At 40.4% G+C, this 21,514-nt stretch overlaps 1 protein-coding gene across 1 annotated transcript in view; it reads right to left on the bottom strand.

Annotated features, from left to right (window-relative positions):
• Positions 1-21,514, bottom strand: part of LOC109117891 (protein SMG5-like) — a 124,152-nt gene that overhangs the window by 25,370 nt on the left and 77,268 nt on the right. The window contains 3 exon segments of the mRNA XM_033759937.1: positions 5,500-5,581; positions 6,280-6,401; positions 12,976-13,131. The gene's annotated coding sequence lies outside the window, so the exon portion shown is untranslated.

Here is a 21,514-nt window from a genome sequence, read left to right on the forward strand (position 1 = left end):
CTCACACTGAGGTACCTTCCCAAACAACTCCCAGATTCAGCAGGAGGCCACAAGCCCAATAGAAGCAAGACAGCACATTCAACCCTCAGTAGAAGGGGAAGCTAAGGTAATGCACTGGGTGGAGTAAGAATTGGAAGTAACATTTTTAAATAAATATAAAAATCCTTAAAGAAACGACAGTATTTGAAGTATGACATAAGAATTGAGTCATAGGGAAATCATATCCAGAGGTATTGGATATGAAAACTATAATATTGGAAATACAAAATGAAAGGAGAGTTGAGCAGAAAAGATGGTGCCATGAGGCATTGTTAAAATGTAGATTGGCATGAATCAGACCTGTATGATATCATTTATATAAATTAAAAGCAAAGATTAACTAAATAACATCATATCTTTCTAGAACGGGTATATGAATAAATCTCAAAGAACATAAATTAAAAGGCAGAGTGATGGCTGGGACGTAAGACTGATATAGAGTTGAAATGAGGGGTGAGGATGGGAAAGACCTTGTGAGACCAGTGAAGTACTCTGCTCTGAGTATGATAAACTCAATTCTCTGCCACAGAGGAGGCCAAATAAGATTCTTTATGCACATTCTACTTAAAAAAACGTAAGGAGGAAAATACACAAAATAAAAATAGTGTGTTAAATACTGAGTAAATGTACCTATATTCTCCTATAAGCTAGAATTTACTATGATTTTGAATAATTATGTTTAAGCAAAAAGCTGAATGCTTTCTTCCTGGAAGTAGTTTATATGCTGAGATAATTGACATTAAAGGGATTTATATATTTGCAATATTGGACTGATTTTTTTCAGACTTTTTTTCACACTAGTAACAGTGTGTTCAACAATGCATTGCCATTTTGAGCCATTAATACTCAAGATAATAATACAGTCGTGCCAGTCAGTAAATGTCATCAGGGGGAAAAATGAAAAGAAAGTTTACCTTCATTTAAACTATTAAAGTTCCTAGAATTCAGTGTATTAGTTAAGCTGCATTTTATTCATCAGAAATTCATATTATACTGTTCACAGGTTAATGGTTAACAACCTTTATATTGTAAAATCAAGCAGCCTGAAATTTCTCTCTAGACATACATGTGCAGCCCCAATCTGCATTCTCAATGACATATGAAAGTTTTAAATATTGCATTTAAATTTTTACTTATTATGCCAACATATTTAAACTGAGATGAAACTCACATAAGACACAATCAACCATATTTAAGTTACAGTTGGATGACATTCAGTAGATTCACATCAGCATGCAACTCTTCTCCCCAAATATCTTCATCCTCCCAAAAGAGACCCCCTTTCAATAGATAGTCATGCCTAGTCCCTTTCCCTCCAGCCCTTGGCAACCACAAGCTTCTCTCTGTTTATGGATTTAATCTATTCTGGATATTTCCTATAAATAGAAACATAAAATATATATTCTGTGTTGCTTTTTACATCTTTTTAAAAGGAAACCAGTCACCTGACTTGTTAAGTCTCTGATGACACCCCAATGTTTTCACCCATATTGGTTTTCAAATAAATAATTATTGCTTATCTGTGGAAAATCCAACAAGATTGTTGAGTAGAGGCAAACAAAGGGGCAAACATGTAAGATCCACATCTATCCAATTCTAACCTCATCCTCTTGCACTGTCTTTTCAAAGCCTGCAACTAAGTTGGTTTTCTTGCTAGGTCCTGAGTCTCATGAATACATCTGCCTGCTCACTCCCCCGGTCCTTGCACATACTAACTTCTACACTGCATTTCCCCCTTTTAGTCATCTAAAGCATTCTATGTTAAAGCATCACAGCTGCTGTTCAAAATTTCCAATCCCAAACCTCTGTCTCCACACTGCTACTCTGTCTGGCCCATGTCTGGTGTAGCAGCACACTGCTTTGTGATATGTTGCTGTGTGAGTACTCTCTTAGATCCTGAATACTTTTGTATTTGTGTATCTACCCCTAATGACTACCAAAGTGCCTGTAACTGAAATCAGTAAGTTTTGTGTGGATAAAAATCAAAGAATGGTGATCACAAATATTCTGCGGACCACAGTTAGGTAAACTCTGATAACAGTGGTTCTCAAACTGTGGTCCTTATAAAAGTAACATGAACATCAATCTGAACAACCTGAGAACTTGTTCAGCTTGCAGATTCCAGGGCCAAACTCGAGACCTACTGAGTCAGGAACTGTGTGTGGGGCCAGCAGTCTGTGTTTTAACCTGCTCTCTTAGCAACTGTCGTACTCTTAAGTTTGAGAACAATTGATATGAAAATCAAAAACAGTGGAACAGCTGGCTTACCTTGGCTTCTGAACAGCCATGCTGCCGTTTCCTGTGAGAATTTCCAGTACCCTCTCCAGAACCCTCCCACTGGCTCACTCCTAAGAGTTGAGAGCCTCAGGACTCACACTTTGGGTCTCCCCTGAAGAACTATAATTTCCCTAAGTCCACATGTACCTGTATATTGGCGACAGTCTCATTTTTGTCTCCAGCGCACACCCCTCTCTGACATCTACTATGTCCACTTGATTTCTCAGTTTTGCTTCTTCATGTCTATAGGTACTTACTGAATTCTTACTCTTTCCCATAAACTTGAGACTCTCTGGACTTCCCCAACTCAAAAAAAGGAAAGTTTTTACTGGGTTTCTCAGACTAAAAACCTTTAACAATCATTCCCGACTCCTCTCTTTTTATGGAACATGACACTTCACATTCCTTCTTTGCACAGTTGTGGCTACCTACCAAACACAGCCTCAACTATTTCCTATCATGGCTACTATCTGAATCCAAACCAATGTTATCTTTTGCTTGATCATACAGAATTCTTGCTAATACTCCCACAACAAACACCTACACAAGCATTTCTCCTAAGAGAGTCAAAATATTAACCAGATTGTTTTGTTTCCTATCACAGAATAAGAAAGAAATTCCTAATTTGTTCCATAGTTTCCAAGATATCACGTGACATCACCCCAGACCCATGACGACCATTCTCCTAGCCATTCTAATATGCTTTTTTCAAACAGGTAAAGATTCACATCAGAGTCTGCATTACACCATCTTCCCTGTTCATAACAGTCTTCTCGAGGCTCCCAGGAAGGTCCCTCAACAACCTCGGCACTCTTGTCTCCATAGCTTTTCTTCCTAAACCCTCCCTCGTCCATTCTAACTCACCCTTTTGTTTGGAACACTACCAGTCACCTGTGGCAGCATACTAAGTGATCCTAAAGCCTGGTGACTTTAAACGATACCAATGTATTATCTCACAGTTCCCATGGGTTAGGAACGCTGGATGCTGCCAGGGCCTCTGCTGCAGGGTCTCTCCTGAGGTTACAATCAGAGTTCACCTGGGGAAGGAGCCACTTCCAGAGGTTGTTTGGGGGACTCCATTCCCTTTGGGGTTGTCGGAACGAGGGCCTCAGTCCTTGCCATGCAGACTTGTGCAACATGATGCTGGTTTCACTAAAACCATCAAGGGAGTGGGACTGCTAGCATAACAGAAGTTACAGCTTCTTAAATTAACCCCAGGAATGAAATACTGTCACCTCTTCCATAGTCTCCTGGTTGGAAATGGTCACTAGGTCCAGCCCACAGTCAAGATTCATCTCACAGTACCTTTTATACTGTCCTAGGCATGTTTCGTGCTGTGGGGCGATAGTCCTGTACCAGTTTGGTTTTCTCATTTAAGACAAGAATACTAAGACAAGCGAGCTTAGTAAAATTTACCAAATGCATGTAGCTAGTAAGAGTTTGGCTAGAATTCTAACTCCGGCTCCCAGACGCCACTTTGCTCTTCATTGACCACCTATCCGAAGTCTGCAGTGTCTTGCAGTTATAGAGTTGAACTTTGCAGAATGGAATATTTCCTCTGTTCAGTTTCAGGGTGTTTTGTTTCTCTTAACCCTTTTGTGAGCCAACTCCATCAACCTCTTCATTGTTCCTAAACCTCTAGTTTCTATATCTCAGCAGAAATGTACCTAGATATTTAAAAAGCCACAGTAACTTTTCACATAACAGTAGCCCGCTTCAAATGAGTGTTAATCATTGCCATTGTAAATGGTGAAAATAAGACTCGAGTGAATTAACAAACATCTGCTTTTGTCCCAGATCTTAACTCCTCTGGGCTTCATTGCTGTCATGCATTAAATGAGAGAACTGAACAAGGAGCCCTTTTTGGCCCGTACGTCTTGACGGCACAGAGTGATGCTGAAATGAATAATAAATTCTAAGCTCCCACACCACCACCTTCAGAGGTGCCAGGCATAGTTTGCTCCTCTCTCTGATGGCGTAGAAGGTGCGGGTAGGCACAGAATTCACCTCGTGACTTTCTGAAATTATCGACTGCATCAACAGAATTTCAAGCAGATGGTTTCCATGTCCTCATGCCCTGTGTTTTTTATTCTGTGACATGTGAACTGAATTGGGAGATGATGATTAGCTCTTCTTTTTTATTGTTTGCAATTTTCTCTTTCAAGCTGCAGACTGAGAGACTATTGCCACTCATGCTTGCCTTTGTTCCCACTTTGAACTTTCCTTTTCCGAAAAGTACAAGTCAAATCAGAAAACAAAGGATTATGAAATAAAAGGACGCCATTACTGTGTGTACCTTAATATTTCTCATATTAAATTTTTAGCACATTTAGCTCGGAGACCTTATGTTTAAGAAGGCCAAAACAATCATTTGTAATTAAAGTAAAATCTGATTTTAATAACCTGAACTCAGCCTCTCTAAAAGTGATATTTTTTATTTTTCCAACTGACATAGGACTTCTTTGAATTCAATCGATTGTATATTTTATTCCAAGAAGGAATAATCAAAGAAGATATATTTAAGAGACCAAGTGACTTCAATACAAAGCAAACTACCCAAGTTTTATTCATACAAGCATATTAAGCTCACATCAGTATTAACTAACATGGGACAATCAAGCAGATGCTTGTTCTGCTTGAGTGATTACCTGACCCAGCAATCCAGCAAAAGGAAAACACGATTTGACTAGGGCTTTGTGTGCGTACCAAGTGAAGTGCAAGGTCAATAATTAGAGTGTCTTGCATACGGCAAGTGCTCAATGAACACTGAATATCTGAAGAAAGATGAGAAAATATAGCCATCAAGGAATCAAGAACCTAAAGACTTGCAACTCCTGCATGTTTTCTTTCCAAAAATGTTTCTAGAATGCCTGTCAAACACTAGGTGCCCCGTTGTTCTGGGAAACAAAGACTGTCAAAGAATGTCAACGAGATAAGGAAATTTGAACTCAAGCAAATAAGCTGTATGTCCCGCTATGTGGAGAGCAATGGAAGTGTAGAGTCTAGGAGAGAGAGGGCTCATCCCGAACTCAGAGTCCACTTGAACCACATTTTAGAAGTTGCTCAGAATTAAAATAAACAGTAAAGTGGAAAGACAAGAGTCCAAAAGGATGGAATCTCATAGCAAGAGAAGAAAAACAAGACTTATCAAAAACAGAAGTGAGGAATAAATAATAAATATACCAAAGTATAGTGCTTTAAAAATCGTGTAGCTCTTCACTGACGTATTTGAACCATTGTGCTTCCTGGGAGGTAGATGACATGCCTATAAGAGAAGAGAAGAAGAAAAAGAGAAGAGAAAAAGAAGAGAAAAAGTTAAACAATCTCAGGAATGGGCAAATCTGACAAAATATATTAAGTTTAGTGTTTTAGAGACACTGTGTTGCTAGGGCTGCCAGAATAGTTCTACAGGCTGGGTGGCTCAAACAGCAGAAACCTATTGTCTCCTAATTTGGACGCTGGAAGTCTCAGATAAACAGGGTTAGCTTATTCGGAGGCCTCTTTTCTTTTCTTTCTCTTCCTTTCCCAGAACCACCTTCTCCCTGAGCTCCCCATGCTCTTTCTTTGGCAAATCTGCATCTAACACCCTCTTCTTGTGTCCTGGGAGCCTGGTCATGATGGGTTGGGCCCACTTTAATGATCTCATCTTAACTCTACTTTTTTAAAGATTCTATCTTCAAATAGAGTCACATTCCAAGGTACTAAAGGTTAGGACATTGTATAAATTGGAGGAAGAAGAGACACAATTCAGCACATATCAGATGCACTTACTTTGAGACCAGAACATCAAAGAGATCATAGTAAATCACTGTAACAAGAAGAACCTACACATAAGAGGTCACACATGTAGAAACTTAGAGCTTGGAAATGTCTATATAAGTAGGAGGCATAATAATAATAATGGAAATAACAAAAGCAGAAAATTCCACCAAGGAAAAATCTGTAAAGTAAAAAGCAACTAACCAAGAAAAGTGTTTCCTTGATTTTTTTTATGCTCTTCATTTTGAGTACCTAGACGTGACAGTCTTCCTGTGAATCACAAAAATCTTGGAGTTGAGAGGAACCTTTAAACTCTCCTTATTCCACTAGAGAAAATAAACAACAAAGGTACAGGTGAGATAACTCTCCCAAATGGTGGAGGAGACTCTTCGCATCACGGTACTCCTTTCACCACGACGCTCTCTCTGAAATAATTAAATAACCATCATTCCAGTCATAATACATTTTAAAGCACCTCGAGGTTTGTAAAGAATTTTGAATTTTATATGGCTAAGTGTAGGTAAGTTCTACGGCTATTGATGAATTCTCAATGTATTGTCTAGACCTGGGCTGTACAATATAACTACCTAGCAGCCACATGCATCTATTTAAGTACACATCATTAAAATTTAATAAAATTTAAAATTCCGTGTCTCTATTGTACTAGCCACGTTTCAAGTATTCAACAGGTAGCTGTGGCTGGTAGCTAATGTATCAGACTGCACCAATATAGCATAAGTTCACCATTGCTCAGAGTTAGTTGTACCGGACAGGCCCAGGGCAATATATTCTACAAATTAAATGAACTGTGTTTCTAGAAAGTTTAAAGAAACTCAATCACAATCCTCTTCAATAGCAGGTGGTGACCCATGTCAACTACAAACTGAAATAAATATAAATATATGTACATATATATGTGTGTGTGTGTACACATATATATATTTAAAAGAAGTCACTTCCAAAATTTCCCTTCATATTTCCAACTTAGTTTTATTCAAATGAGGCCAACTTTGATTTTTGAAAGGCCAAAAGTAGAAAAACATATTGCTGATGGTAATCAATTTAAAACTTTTGAATAGCCTCACATGGCCTAGCATCAATTCTCAATCATTCCAGAAACTTTCCCTTCCTAAAGAAAGTCTATGCATCATTCCGGTTCTAAAACACCATTCAAATTTGAATGGCAGGTGATTATTTGCCATTTCATCTAAATGTTTAATCATCCATGAGAAAGTCCTCCATCTCAATGCAAATTTTAAACCAAAAAATTATGAGTAATTAAGTCTATCCCTAGATTTACAAAGAACTTCATTATATAAAAATCACAAAAATGAAGCACTTTATTTTTTTAACAAAAATGTTATTTTATGACATTTGTATTTGTACAAAGGTACATGAATATCGTGGGGCACAGGGGACATGGGAACAGTGAGAGTTTGAGAAGCACTGGCCTAAAGCACAGGTTCAAAAGCCCAGGGAGAGTGTTTCTCTGAGCACAGTGTGAGTATTGTCAGATGCACCAGAGAGGTTATTATTAAAAGCAAGACTCTAGAAGCTCTCCTCGATCCTATGAGATCAGAATCTCTGAGCACAGACTACTGCAGTCTCCATGTTTTCCTTTTCTTCTCCCTCACCTCTCTTCCCATGGAATCTCCACTTTCAAGGAGCTCCTCAAGACAATGCTGCTTCTCACTAGAACTCAAGGGGAACGCAAACACTAGAGTCTGATTGAGAGTTCATATGTTTGGTGTTAAATATGTAGAAATTAGTAGTTATTCTAGCCATGAAAGTGCCATACCAAGGCATGGAAGAATCCCTTTTATTGGGCAGGCATAATTAAATGTTCTTTTATTGTTATTTTGTTTTTAAATAGCAATAGCGGCAACAGTTCAAGTGTAATTTTAAAAACCACAAAATCCTACACACTATGAAAGAGCTCTATTCCCTACACACTCAAATATGCATTTATTTTGGATACGAGGAATGAGGAATGAAGATAAATAAAATCTGAAGGTCATTTTTAAATCTTATGGTTTTATATCCTTTATTTTACTAACCTTTAATTGTTTAACTGTACAAATCAAAGATAATCTAGGTTAAAAGTATGTCCAAGGAATTTAAACTACAAGTAAAATATTAACAATTAGAAAAGGCATTGAAATTTGAAACACTAGTCTGATGTTTTAAAATGATAAAGGTAATAATACACATCACTTGAATTAATGCAAAAGTACTTAGAATTAACACACTAATTTTATATTTGGCCAAATATTAAAAAGAAAGAAAATAAGTTGAATTTATTTAACTCATAGAAATGATCTTACCTAGAGACAGTTATATACAGAATACACTTGAATTGGGGGAAACTTGATCTAGCATTCTTTTTCAGTTTAAAATGTTCGATTAAGATGACAACTATATACAGACACATTTAATGTATGATAATACAAACATAGAGATATGTATCACATGATTTTGCAAAATTAGACTTCTAGCTAGGACCCCAGGTAGCTAGTTTAGTTTTATTTTCAATACAATGCCTTCTTTTTTCTAAATGTCTCCTTCCTTCTTCTATACACGCGTAATGATCTAGAAGGCAATTAGAGAACTTAAGGACACAGAAGAAAAGTATGTAACATACAGCACCTTCCATAAGGGCTAATTGGACACCTACTATATGCCTGGTATGCATCCGTGCCCTGTGCAAACTCGCCTGCACATTTTATTCATCCAGCCATGCAAATCTGAGCTCCATTCTGCACCAAGGAGCCCACAGGGAAGAACAACCCAGAGCATCTCATTTGTACTCTGATACACTGCCGGCTCCAGTCATCACTTGCTGTCCGCGGGGAAGGGATGGAAATTGTACTTATTTCCACACGCTAAGTTATTTTATTTGGCAAGTGCTCTAATGTTGCTGACAAAGCCCAAAGACTGGTGAGTAATAAAGAAGCATTTTTCCTTCCTTTTTAGAAGCTCAAGCCCTCTTCATCAGTCGGTTGCTGTCCAAGTAAAGTGAAATGATGACAGTTGTAGGCTAAGGGGCCCGTTCTGCTCTTTTTTATCCTGGCAAGAGGATCTATCACCCATTGGAAAGACATTCAGTCCCTGAAAACAAGATCTTAAGGCTTCATCAAAGCTTGAAGAGGCCTCGGGATGTTTGGGAAGTTTGCCAATTAGGTGTGTCTGCAGGCTGCGTGCCTTCCCTCTTTTACTGCCTTTCATCCTCCCCTGCCTGGGATCTTTTATCCTTGGCTACTAGCAGTAGGTGAGCCCAAAGCAGTAAACAGGATCTAAAAAAACACTCTTTAAATCAAGGAAAGCAGACTCTTTTACATAGATGGCACATCCCAGACTTACCCTGATTCTGGCCAGTTTATCATTGAATATTACTAAGCACAACCCCAACTGAAGAATATGAGGATTATCAGAGAAAATTTGTCACTAACAGGAGGGGGGAAAGGCCCTCTCAGGATATGTAACTGTTGAGCTTTTTTTTTCCCCTCCCTTTGTAGACCATGAACTCCTTAATGAGGAAAACACCATCTTGTTCATCTCTCCAACCTGGGTAGCACAAGTCTTGGCATCTGGTACACATTTAGCCATTCAAGGAATGCATGAGAATGAATCAGTGTGTGCACACATTTTCCTCGTTACTTTCAAGCATCCCTTCTTATTTTGTTTGTGACCTCAGAGACAAAAATGTTAGCTTTCATTCCAGTTTATTCCTCAGTGTCTCTCAGGTAGACTATTGCAATTATCCTCTAATTCAATACCCAGAATCTTCCTCCCTCAGCACTGTGTACTGGCACTGAATTCATATGACTGTAATATTGCTTTAATCATATTAATTCGCTCAGATGGCTGCTCAATTTCTGGCAAATGAATTCACCCATGAATGCATTCACCCTTTCAGCCACATTTCCGGCTTCCCCTCCCTTTCCCCATTTGACCACTGCTCTTGCAGACATGGACACTGATTTGCATTCGTCTGCAAATGTGTCTGTCCTGAGCTGTCCATTCCTCGAGTATTATCCCCTTCCTTTTTGCCTGGGTGAAGATTATCTTCCTCTTCCCTCCAAATCCTGGTTCAAAGACCATTCTCCTGTGACATCATCCAAAAGAATAATCTCTTCCTACTGAGAAGAGCATGCTTTCTTGATAACCTCACAGTGTTTATCTCACACAATGTTGAACTGATTTTCTGGGAACTGCTTGTCTAACCTGCTGGACCACAAAGGGAAGACCGGTGGGTCCACCACTAGCACCCTGAAACAGCTTACCCTGACACCGTGCACACTGCTTGCTGCAGTATTTCTGGATGAAGGAATTAAGAGGATTTTAGAGACTTGACAGATTGTATTTCCTACATTTTCATTCATTCCCCAAAGAACATTTGACATATTTTGTTTTCAAATATGCTATTAAAAGTGAGAGGAATAGGTATTTAGTAAATGGAGAAAGAAAATCAAAAAAACTGTCAATCACATAAATACGAAAACAGAGTAAAGCCTCAAAAAGGAAGAAAAAAGTAACAGCATCGTTAACTGAAAATACAGTTTTAAGAAGTCTGCTGACTGGAAGGAAATGTGTGATTTGATTTGATTTATTGAGTTTTTGTTAGGGGCTACAGCTCCAGGAGAGTACAGTCCTGCATTCTCCTTTCAGCTGTGCTTCAGGTCCCCTTGGCAGACAGCCGGTAACAATTAAACGTCCAATACAGTCGCTGCGAGGAAAATTTCCTTTTTCAACCTCACAATAAGTGGTTAGAAATCTTTCCAAGTGTATCACTAAAAGTTAATTTTAAATAACTATTTCTGTATATGAAGAGAAGACTCATGTAGGGCAATGAAGGCTTAATGGTGAAAGGCATACTATGTTTAAAAATCAGTTGCACATTATTTGTTTGTTTTTGGGGGGGTTTTTGGGAGGGTACCAGGGATCGAACTCGGGTCCTTGTGCTTGCAAGGCAGGCAGCGGAACTACTGAGCTATATCCCTGGCCCCAGTTGCACATTCTTAATCCTTTCGCTCTGAATTGAAGAGGCAAAAGTAATGGCGAGCACTCCAACCTGAGACCCTCCTGATGTGTATGACACAGAAAAGCTATAGAAAATGTGAGCTTAAAGGTGCTCTAGAGAGCATACCTTGAACAGTGTAATCAATATTCTTAGTTACACCTGGCTTTGCCTACTTTATTTGTTGAGTAACAAGGACTTATCCAATAGTACCTATTATTAACAAATAATTGTGCTACATTTTAAAGGTTTGTGAAATTTCTAAATACATCGTCTTCATTAATTAAATCGCATCCCTAATCATTTGATTTTAAAGAGATCTACTTTGAGTGCCTTCATAAATAAAAGTCCCTTTTGTGTTTATTTCCTTATGTTCCTATGCATCTATTCCCTTTTTAAGTTGATTTTTTTTTTACCTAATATTTATTTACCTCAGACAAATCGTAGCAGGGTAGATTTTAGGTACCTAAGTGCTAGAAAACTGAAATGGCTTCTACCCTAGGAACCAACTGTGAGTCAATAAAAATGGAAATCCACACAACACAGAGAAAGGGGTACCTGAAAGACAGGGAGAGAATCAAAATGATCCAAATATTTTCTATCAGAACATATAAGCTTTTTTATTTACCCACAGAAATAAAGACTTTTATAAACTACACAATGCCAGCAACCCCAATAGTCAGGTTCCAGTACCCACATGTTCAGTATATGACCCAGGCCTGAGGAGAAAAAAATGCACTAAAAGACAGAACTAAGAGAGAGAAAGCAGGGCGCCAGGATGACCAATGACAGTGCAACCGACAAAGGCGCTGGCCAGTCCCAGGCACTGACTTTTATTGGCAATCAATGGGGTAAAGGCAACGTGTGGTTTCTATGGAAATTAACATAAGCAAGACTCATGAAGGACAGGACAAAGCATTCTCGAATTAGGAACAGAATAGGCAAAATATATGGTTGTAATTCGAACATGGTCCTTCTAGTCAGAAGGTTTTAGTCTTGGGAACAGAATTTGGGTGCCAGCTATTCTGACCTTGGCATGTTGGCTTCAGCCAGATTCACTTCTATAAACAGCCAATTGTGGGGCTAACTCTTTACCTTGGGCACCATCGATATCACAGTCCTGTGCAACACAAAAAAATAAGAAAATGTTCAATATTGAATCACTTAGAATACTAAAATACATATTTATTAGCAGTAAGTATCAGATATATTAAACACCAAGGAAAATTTTAGTAACTGATTATAATGATTATTATTTACAAAGAATTCTAAATGAAACAAAATGAGTGTATATCTCAGGACTAAGAGCTTTGTCCTCAAGTTATGACCACTTGCAGTAATAACAACTGTTATTATTAAGAAGTATTAGTAATTTCAATCATTTTGCTAGCAACTTCATTTTCAAATCTTGGCTTTCATGACTCTTTGACAATTACAAAAAAAAAAACCTCTGGTTATGAAAATCTATTTTTAAACTACAAATACTGCTGACCAAAACACTGCCAAGACTGGAAAGAGCTCTGTGGAATCTGTATCTAATATAATTCATTTAGCAAATATTTAATTTAAATGGTTACATCTAATAATGATGCTAAGCTATATTTTCCATTTTTTACAAGCTTATTTTCTAGCCTGACTATTGTGAACCTGATGAAACAGTAACTGCTGTGGTTATATGTGGTCAATAAGTTTTTGCTCCAATAGGAATACAAAATTATGCATTTCAGCAGTGGACCAACAGCATCGGACTCCGTACTCCATCACTGAGAGCTGCAACCTTGATTCTCAGTTATTATTATTACTTGTGAGAGTTAAGAGAATCCCTTCAGCTTCTGGTCGGTTAAGTTTCTTCACCTGAAAAATACAGTAATAAGGATACCTACCTTCTTGGATTGTTTTGATGGTGAGTGATTGTTTCTTGGCATAATTGTTCCGTAAATAATTGTAGCTGCTGCAGCTGCTGCTGTCCTTGTTAGTAGCATTCGTACCGTAAGTTGTAATATCACGGTAGTAACTCTGAAGAAACTGCGAGATTTTACCTAATCAAGAAGAGAGGAATCACAAAAGCTATGTGAGGTGATAAATGATAGTTGTCATTTCAAAAAGAGAAAAAGGTGTATTTTAGGTTAACAACAAGAAAATGAAAAGAAGTTTGAAAGGGTCTTTATTCAGAGGAAAGTGAACCTATAGTCTCATATTTGGTAACAATTTGGTCAGTGGCCAGAGAAAAGCTCAGAAACAAGTTAAGGTGAGATTCAAAAATTGAAATTATCATAATATCTATTACATGCTGATATTTTTAGCTATTATATTGGGAGGCAAAGGTTCCTAAAAATATTACCAAACTCAAATACAAGACACAAAGACTACCGGGGGGGGGATCAAATGATGGTGTATTACACAAGGTGTAAGTCATCCTCACTTAACATCTGAAATACCTTTTAATAGAGTTACAAACACAAGCATGAATACACACACGTGCACACACACACACACACACACAAACACCATCACACACAAAGGGGAAATAGTCTCTAAATCAAAAGAGAACCTCTAGACTAAGGATTATTTTCACTAATTGTGAAGGGTTTATTTCTTTTGAAATGACTCAGAGCTATTCCAGTCTCCTCATTTTCTTTTTTTGTAATGTCATTACTGTTAATGAGAGGTGAAAAATGCAAACAAAATCATTTCTGTGTGCTTGATGGAGCTCCCTAGGAAGATACATTAATACACATCAATTTGAAAAATTAACATCTCAAAAAAACATTATTGTGCCAATATAGCTCATGTTTCATAACAAAACTCTATAGTTCTAAAAGCTATAGGGATCAAAGGGGACACCATTAGGTGGCTTTTTCCATTTTCAAAATTGATAAATCCCAACAGAAACTGGCCAAACTCTGCTATGAAAGAATATACAAAAACAAAACTGCCAAGCCACATGTATTTAAGATGAGTCCTAGAAGTCAGGGTGAACCAGAGCACCAACCAAACATCTGTAGGTGTGTGAGTCTCACGGAGACAAGAGGAGGGGTGGGGAGGGGAGGGGAGAGCAGGGGCACAGAGAGGGGGCACTTAGCCAGCGTTATTACTTAGGGACATCCCAGCCGTGTGTGCCCGTCCCAGTGGTTGGATGCAAGCTTGACTTCAGGCTGTTTCAGGTGAGCTCACCTCATATCTTCGGGCGTTGTTTGTCCTCAACTGACCTGCAGCAGAATCACCTAGAATGCTTATTTTAAAAAGAAATTGATGTGCCGTCCTGTATTTACTAGATTAAGATATTTTCAGAACAGCCCCCATACATGAGAGGTTTGCACAAACTGACTGATCATTCGTGTGAGTACCAAATTGGAGAACTGACATTTTGGGACTCAGTGCCTAAACATAAAGGATTTCAAGTTCAAAATGGTTATGGATCGATGACTGGGCTCCTTCTCTGGAGCTAAATGACAACAGGAATGAAATAGCAGGCCTTGCTCTTGACTTCGAGAAGCTTGCTACAGCGTGAGAGGGCAAACCTGGGACACAGGGATGCTGATGCCTCAGCACCTGCCCAGGCCCAGGCCCCGTGCTAAGTGCTTTCAGAGAGGAACTCGTGTGACATCGCCATAGCCTTCCGGAAGCTGAACTCGGTTCATGTGCCATTTCTGCTACAGCAGACAATTCATTGAGACAGTAAGATCCAACAGTTATGAGCAATGTGAATGTTTAAGTCATTTTTTATTTATTACAGTAAAAGACTCATTGCCTGTAATCCCCGGAAAAATACTCCTCCTCACTTTGAACATACCAACCCTACTGTCCCTGCCACTTTCTGAAGTTCCAGAAGTCCTCTTTCACGTCCTTGGTTGCACTGTTGTAGTTCCCTCAATGTCCTGAATCCATCACACGCCTACCAGAATTGAAGATCTTACCTATAGCAAAAACTTCCTGAAGGACACATGTACATCCAAGACACCTCCAATCTCACCTCTGATATTGCAAGTTTCTCTTAAATTACTTCTCCCCCTGTGGTTCCCTGCGTCACCTTTTCCTCAAAACGGCAGCCACCAGGATTCTGTGCAAACAGAAGTCAGCCAGGTCTTGCTATCTCTCTGCTCCAATCCTTTGGTTTTTTCCCATCGTGCTCAAAGGTAAGCCAGGGTCTCTGCAACGGGACACGAGGGCTGCACACTCTGCTTACTCCAGCCAGCACCCCACAGCAATGCCTCATCTACTTCGATAGCCCATGCGCTTCCTGTGCTCTGGCCACAGCGGCCTCCAGCACACCAAGGAGGGCTCTGCGCTAGGGCCTCTGAGTCCCCCGGCCAGGAACTCTCCGCTCCAAGATGAGCATCTGTCTCATCTCCTCATCTGTACTGCACCAGCAACTTCTCCACAGCAAGTCACTACCGACCAGTCCTCCCAGTCCCCACATCTGTGCATTTATCCCTCAAATTAAAAAATAAAATAAAACAATGGCAGCCCTGCAATGTTTTCCCTCTTTTCTGATACCTATCAGACCTGATTGTACACCGTGTCATTGGTTACTGACCCTCCCTCGGTCCGTTCACATTGTTACTCTAAGCGGCAATGTTTTCACCTGTCTCTGTCCTCATCAACAAAGCTGTACCATTCTTGAAAGCAAGGACTGCAACATGATCCTTTTGTCTATTCTGTCCTGGCCTTCAATGTAGTGCTAAGCACATAGCATAGTTTGGTTTCAATAATATTTTAAGAAAGAAACAGGCAATATCAATAATACTGTAATAGTTGACATTCACAGAATTATTCCCAAACTCAGGAGCAGTAACCTTTTAAACAATGCGATTTGTCACCATTTTACAAATGAGACTGTAGGAGCTCATCCAAGGTCTTGCCACCTGAGATTCCTCTGGCACTGTCCCCACATAATGATGCCTCTTCCTGAAGCACCGAGCCAGCCCCTTTCTATCTGTCACCTTATTGGCGCTGGGAGCAGTGCTGTGGCGGGCGTAGATGAAGCCCTGGCTTTACAGTGAGAGAACCACACCTCAGCTAAGCAGAGGTATTCCTGCACCTGTGCTGCTGCACAGTTCAGATGCAGGACTGTGGGGTGGACTCTTAGACCAGACTGTGCACTCCCAGTTTTAGTAGGCTACTGTAGCTCTTAGCATTAAGTTTGTGATCCCAGGAATTACTTCGCTGTGTCTAGTCCTCTCTCTTAATCTCCTATTAAAAACAGGTCTTTAACATGAGGGAAAATGACACAAGGATACCAACAAAGAAGGGGATTTCCATAATCTCATTTGTGTGGAACTGGCTTCATTTTAATGTATGTTTCAGTGTGTTTTCATCTCTCATTTGTGTATTTTTGGGAACAGTATGTGTGAGAAAGACAGAGAGAGATGGGTCAGAGAGACAAGGTGAGGGTCAGCTGGTCCTGGAAATCCTGCTGGCTTCACGCTCAGAGAACACCCCACTGGTGTCCTGACCTTCTAGTGGCTCTCTGAAGCCTGCCCTTGAGTGTTAGAGAGAGGCAGGAACAAAACTTCAATTCTATACCTAAGAAAGCAGAACCAGAATTTTCCAGAGGAAAAGCCTTTGAAAATAGAAAAATAAATGAATGAATAAATTAATAAACGGGACAAAGATACAAAGAGCAGAGAAAGATGACTTCAAGGGGTGAGACAACAGGAAACCTAAGCCTCATTCCCAACCTTGGGGTTCACGTGCATGGCTGTTATTCAGAACCAAAGTTTCTCCTTTATCCAGTGGATCAGCAAAATGGTAGTCTCAAGTAAGGTCTGCAGCTCACTTGTGCTGTTGTTTCCATATTTTGCCCTTTGCTTGCTGGGGTAGGGAGTGTTGTTTTGCTTTCTTTTGAAGAGTAACTTCAGCTCAGCACTTTGATCCTTCTCTAACCACCCTGTTTGATAATCTCACAGACAGGAAATATGGCTTCACGGTTTGGACAGCGGCCTTGGTCCTGCTTTTATCTTACTTCTGGGCTGTTCATCTCCACCCCAGGCCCCACCTGCCAGAGTGAGAGCCAGGACTGCAAGCCTAAGTCTTTCTGATCCTTGATACCCTCTGAAGCTTTATCCTCAGCTCAAGTACAAAGCAATTATGAAAGATCTCTTAAATTCGAGAAAATACCTCGTGCATTTATAGTATCTAGATTTCGAGTGGATGTGATTGGCTTTCAGCTCTAATTCTAAAGAAACAGGTAGAGTTGTTTGAAATTATGCCTGAGACACAAATACAGTGAGGTACTGAGAGAGGGAAAGTGGATGGATAAAGAGCTTATAAGAAATGAAGAGGGAAATGAGGAGCAAAACAAAAACGAGTGTCTTACTGGGGGAAGAGACTTCTTCATGTTGTTCACCCCTGCCATCTAGTGGTTATTCTGTAGTAATGCCCAAATCAGATCTGTGAAATCGGGCAATTACAAAAATGTTGTGTCCATAGACTATTTATTTACCTCTGCGACAAGTCCCAAGCCTTTCTCTCTGGTATGAACACAATTGTACGTTTTCTGCCTCTGTTATTGTCCCCATTATTTCAATAGGACGCCCGGGCTTCAAGTGTGGAATAAATTCTGCAACGTTTCACGAGTTTCCCTCACATTGGGTCCCTCAGGGGGCAAATGAATATATTATATTCTGAAATTCAAGGGTTTGCATGAGTTCGTTTTTACTATCGGCTGATCCAGTATAACCGTTTCTTGCAAGTCAATTAAACCAGCGTTGGCAATATTAAATAGAAACGTAGTCCTCTCGGTTCAATATTCAACGTATCCTTCCGTTTTACATTTTTAAAATTGTTTTTAAAAACTTGTTTCAAACCTTTCCCACCCAAAGCAGGAGTTCTACATTTCCGTGGTTAGTGGCACCGCAGGAGGTCGCGTTGCAAACTCGCCCTGCAGCCTGGGTTGCTTGTGGGAGGCTGCAGCTGGCCCCGGAAATGTCAGGGTCAGAAACAAAGCCCGGGCGAGGTTCCCAAAGTTAAGACACCTGCGGAGAAGGGATCTGATCCTCACAATCCTAGTGTCAGAGCCACTGCTTCTACGCTTTTTAAAACGGGGAAACCTCAGAGCAAGCTCTGAGAAATAACAAGTCGCAAGCTTGACTGGCTTCCTGGAAAAGACTTTTGCAATGGCATAAGACAGTCGCAGACAAGTGGATGATAGGCAGAGAGACGGAAAGTGGCAGCCAAAATAGAGAAGCCCAAGGCATGTTTTTAAAGAGAAAGATGTGAGGAGGGGTTGTATTTGACTTAGATCTCCAAAAACAAAGAAACTTTTTAAGGACTGTCACTCACAATACAAACAACACTTGTATTTTCCATCAGGGAAGAAGTTACTACTGATCTATTGTCTTTCTGGAGTCTCCAAGGAGATGGGCAGAAAAAAATCGGTGTAGGCAACATAACATTCCCGGCGCATGCGCACCACCAGCCAGCGCCTCCAGGGCGGGGCTCACTACCTGGTTCCGGCCTTGGCTCCTGACTTCCGGGTCCTACCCCTGAACTCACTCAAATTAAATATCACTTCCTCTAAAAACTTTTCCTGGCCACCTTACATAATGCTGTACGTCATCCCAGACTAGTTTCTCTATCTCAAGTAAATAATGTTTTCTCAAAGCTAATTTCACTATTATTATTTTGCTTATTTTAGTTTATAAATTATGTTTTCCTCTTACAGAATCGAAACTCCCAAGGGCAAGATTTTTCATGTCTAGTTTATTGCCTAAATTTATCAGAGCCCAACAGGAAACCCACAAGTAATTGGGGAGAGTTTGATAAACTGCCATTTAGGAAGTGAGGCTAAGCGGCCTCCTGTCGCGAGCCGCGACGTCAGGATCCTGCCAGCAGATCCTAAACCTGAAAGGACAAGGACAGAGAGACGGGAGGCACCTTTCTTCTCAAGTTCCTTGCTTGCTTTATTACAGAACCTCTTCCTCTTATACTCTCCAGCTGCATGGGAGCGAGGGCTGCACTGGAGTGAGAGTACCGCCCACACATTCCAGAGGGAAACAGTAACCACCATTATGGGTTACATCTGCTACCAGCTGAACTCACCCGTGGCTATGGGCGAGAGCACGTCCGTGCCAGCGAGGTGGCTCAAAGTTCAATCATGGCTAGGCCTGTGTCAAGGCTCACCATAATGGCTCGCCATAGCCTCCATTCCACAGTGTGATACTCGGAGGCTGTTGTCACTCTCAGGCCTGAAAGAAATGCTGGAAACCCTGCCGGAATTCAGCAAATGGAGGGCTGGATGGACAAGACCACTGGACGGGAGCAGAGGCCCGCTGAAGAGACACCCGGCCTGTGGACCCCTTTGAGGAAAGCGAGGAGAATCAATACCTCCACTTCCCTCTCTTCCATCCTGACTGCCTGCTGAGGCTCCCTAGGTTTGACCCCAAAAGAAAGGCAGCAGGAGCTCAGCTCAGCCTCGCTGCCACAAAGACACAGCTGAAGAGTGGGTCTGCCGAGGCAGAGACCGGACACCAGGCGGGCAGCCATGACTGAGCGCTGTGAAGGGGCCCACCCTGGAGCTGATGCCTAATACGTACAAGTGCAATCTGTCATGAGCCGGATTGCCTTGAGCAACTCGGTCTGCGACTACAGGGGCCTGAACTGGCAACACGTGAGCAAAGAGGCACACACTTGATACACAAGGAGTTTACTTTAATTCCTCATCTCCGGATCTCTACCCCACTCTCTCTCTCTGCGCCCGGAAGGGGTGGCAACATATATACCATAATGCAACCAATCAGCATACAGAGAATGGATTATTACCTTATAAGGATACATCAAATACCCACTGGAACATATCATGTGATCTACAGGAAAACTAAACCTAATACAAAATGGCTTCATAGGCTATATCATAAAATGGTGGAGGGGCGGATCTATGGTTCTCCATAATTCCTCCTTTCCTTTTTAACAAAAGCAGCAATGAAGGCAACGGCAAACGGAGTCGACGTTACATGCCCGCAACATGCTCCTGTTCTTGCGCGAGAATCAGGAAGGTGCCAAAGGGGCCCTGTCTTAGGCGGCTGAGTCACCATAACTCCTTACCCATCATCAGCAGAAGGGCTTATGTCCCTTGTGCCTGTCTTAGGTTGGTAGGTATGGCCTCGATTCCTTACCCGTCTCTGGGTCCCCCAAGGGCAGAAAACATGAACGTGAGCTCCGTCAGGCGCGACGGGCCTGAGCCAAATAAATGGCTACACGCGGCTCGTTGCCAGCCGAGGCAGCCTCTACTGCCAAGGCCAAATGCTCATAGCGATAACGCCCTCGTTGCCAACAGCGATATACACAGCAAGATCCAATAACAAGCAATAATAACACTCCTAATATTCCTCCCCAGATTAGAAGCCATGAGGGGGAAAACAAGCGTTTCAAATTCTCCCAAGCCTCAGCTAAGAAATCCATATCCAAGGTAACAGGCTTAGCTCGGATGGAGCTCAATACATCTATGGCTAAAGTAAGAGAATTGATATAATTAAGGAAGGTTGAATTCCAGGGACCATGCATATAAGCAGATAACTCTAAAAGCCTTTGGGAATGATTAACAATGGAAAACGGCGTGAGACAGAGATTGACATAACGGGGATCACAGGCCAACCGAGTATGCAACCACAATCCTTCAACTTCTTCATTTAATAAGTCCATTTGTTGCTGAAATATAGCCAAACCAGTTCCAATGAATCCTTGTTCTGGACAATAAAGTCTCCGCTTGTGCACCAAGATATATCCTGGAGTTCTCTCTGCTGCTTCAGTGTTGGGGTCCCAATTCGGTCTCCAGATTCAAGCTATTCAGGGATAGTAGCGGATCTATAAATATACCTGTAACCATAAGTAGGTGGAACAGAAAAGAAGGGCAAATAACTGGACCAAAAGGTTATTCTCATAAACAATATGCTGGAAACCCTACATGGTCAAACAATATGAATACATTTTGTATACCAGATATGAATTCTTATGTCCTGAAATGTAGCTTTGTATCAATAGGATTTTTTTTTTTACAGAAAATAACCATCAAAAACATATTACAATAACATATTTATAATTCAGACCTCTGATAATAGCCAATTAAACATTTTTAACAACATGTTTAACAAGATATATCTTTTTTAAAAATCAACAATCTACTTGCATTTGACATCATTCTGATCAAAAACATACAAACATCTTTGAACATTTAGGACACACATATAACGCTTAAGACAGACAAACATAGAAGACAATTTTAACGAGTGCACTCAGATGGTTTTGGCCAATTGAATTATAAGATCTTGTTGTTATGACTAGTCAAGATTTTTGCAAATCAAAATTAACAGAGATCTCTTGTAGAATTAGGGTTAAAGGAATGAAAACTCTTCTTGACTGTAAATGATTTCCACACACCTTCTCTATATACTTAGGCCTTCTGATCTTGTATATCTTTCTTTA

The sequence above is a fragment of the Fukomys damarensis genome, unplaced genomic scaffold (genome assembly GCF_012274545.1).
Source record: "Fukomys damarensis isolate Sample0158 unplaced genomic scaffold, DMR_v1.0_HiC HiC_scaffold_5, whole genome shotgun sequence".
Taxonomy (NCBI): Eukaryota; Metazoa; Chordata; class Mammalia; order Rodentia; family Bathyergidae; genus Fukomys; species Fukomys damarensis.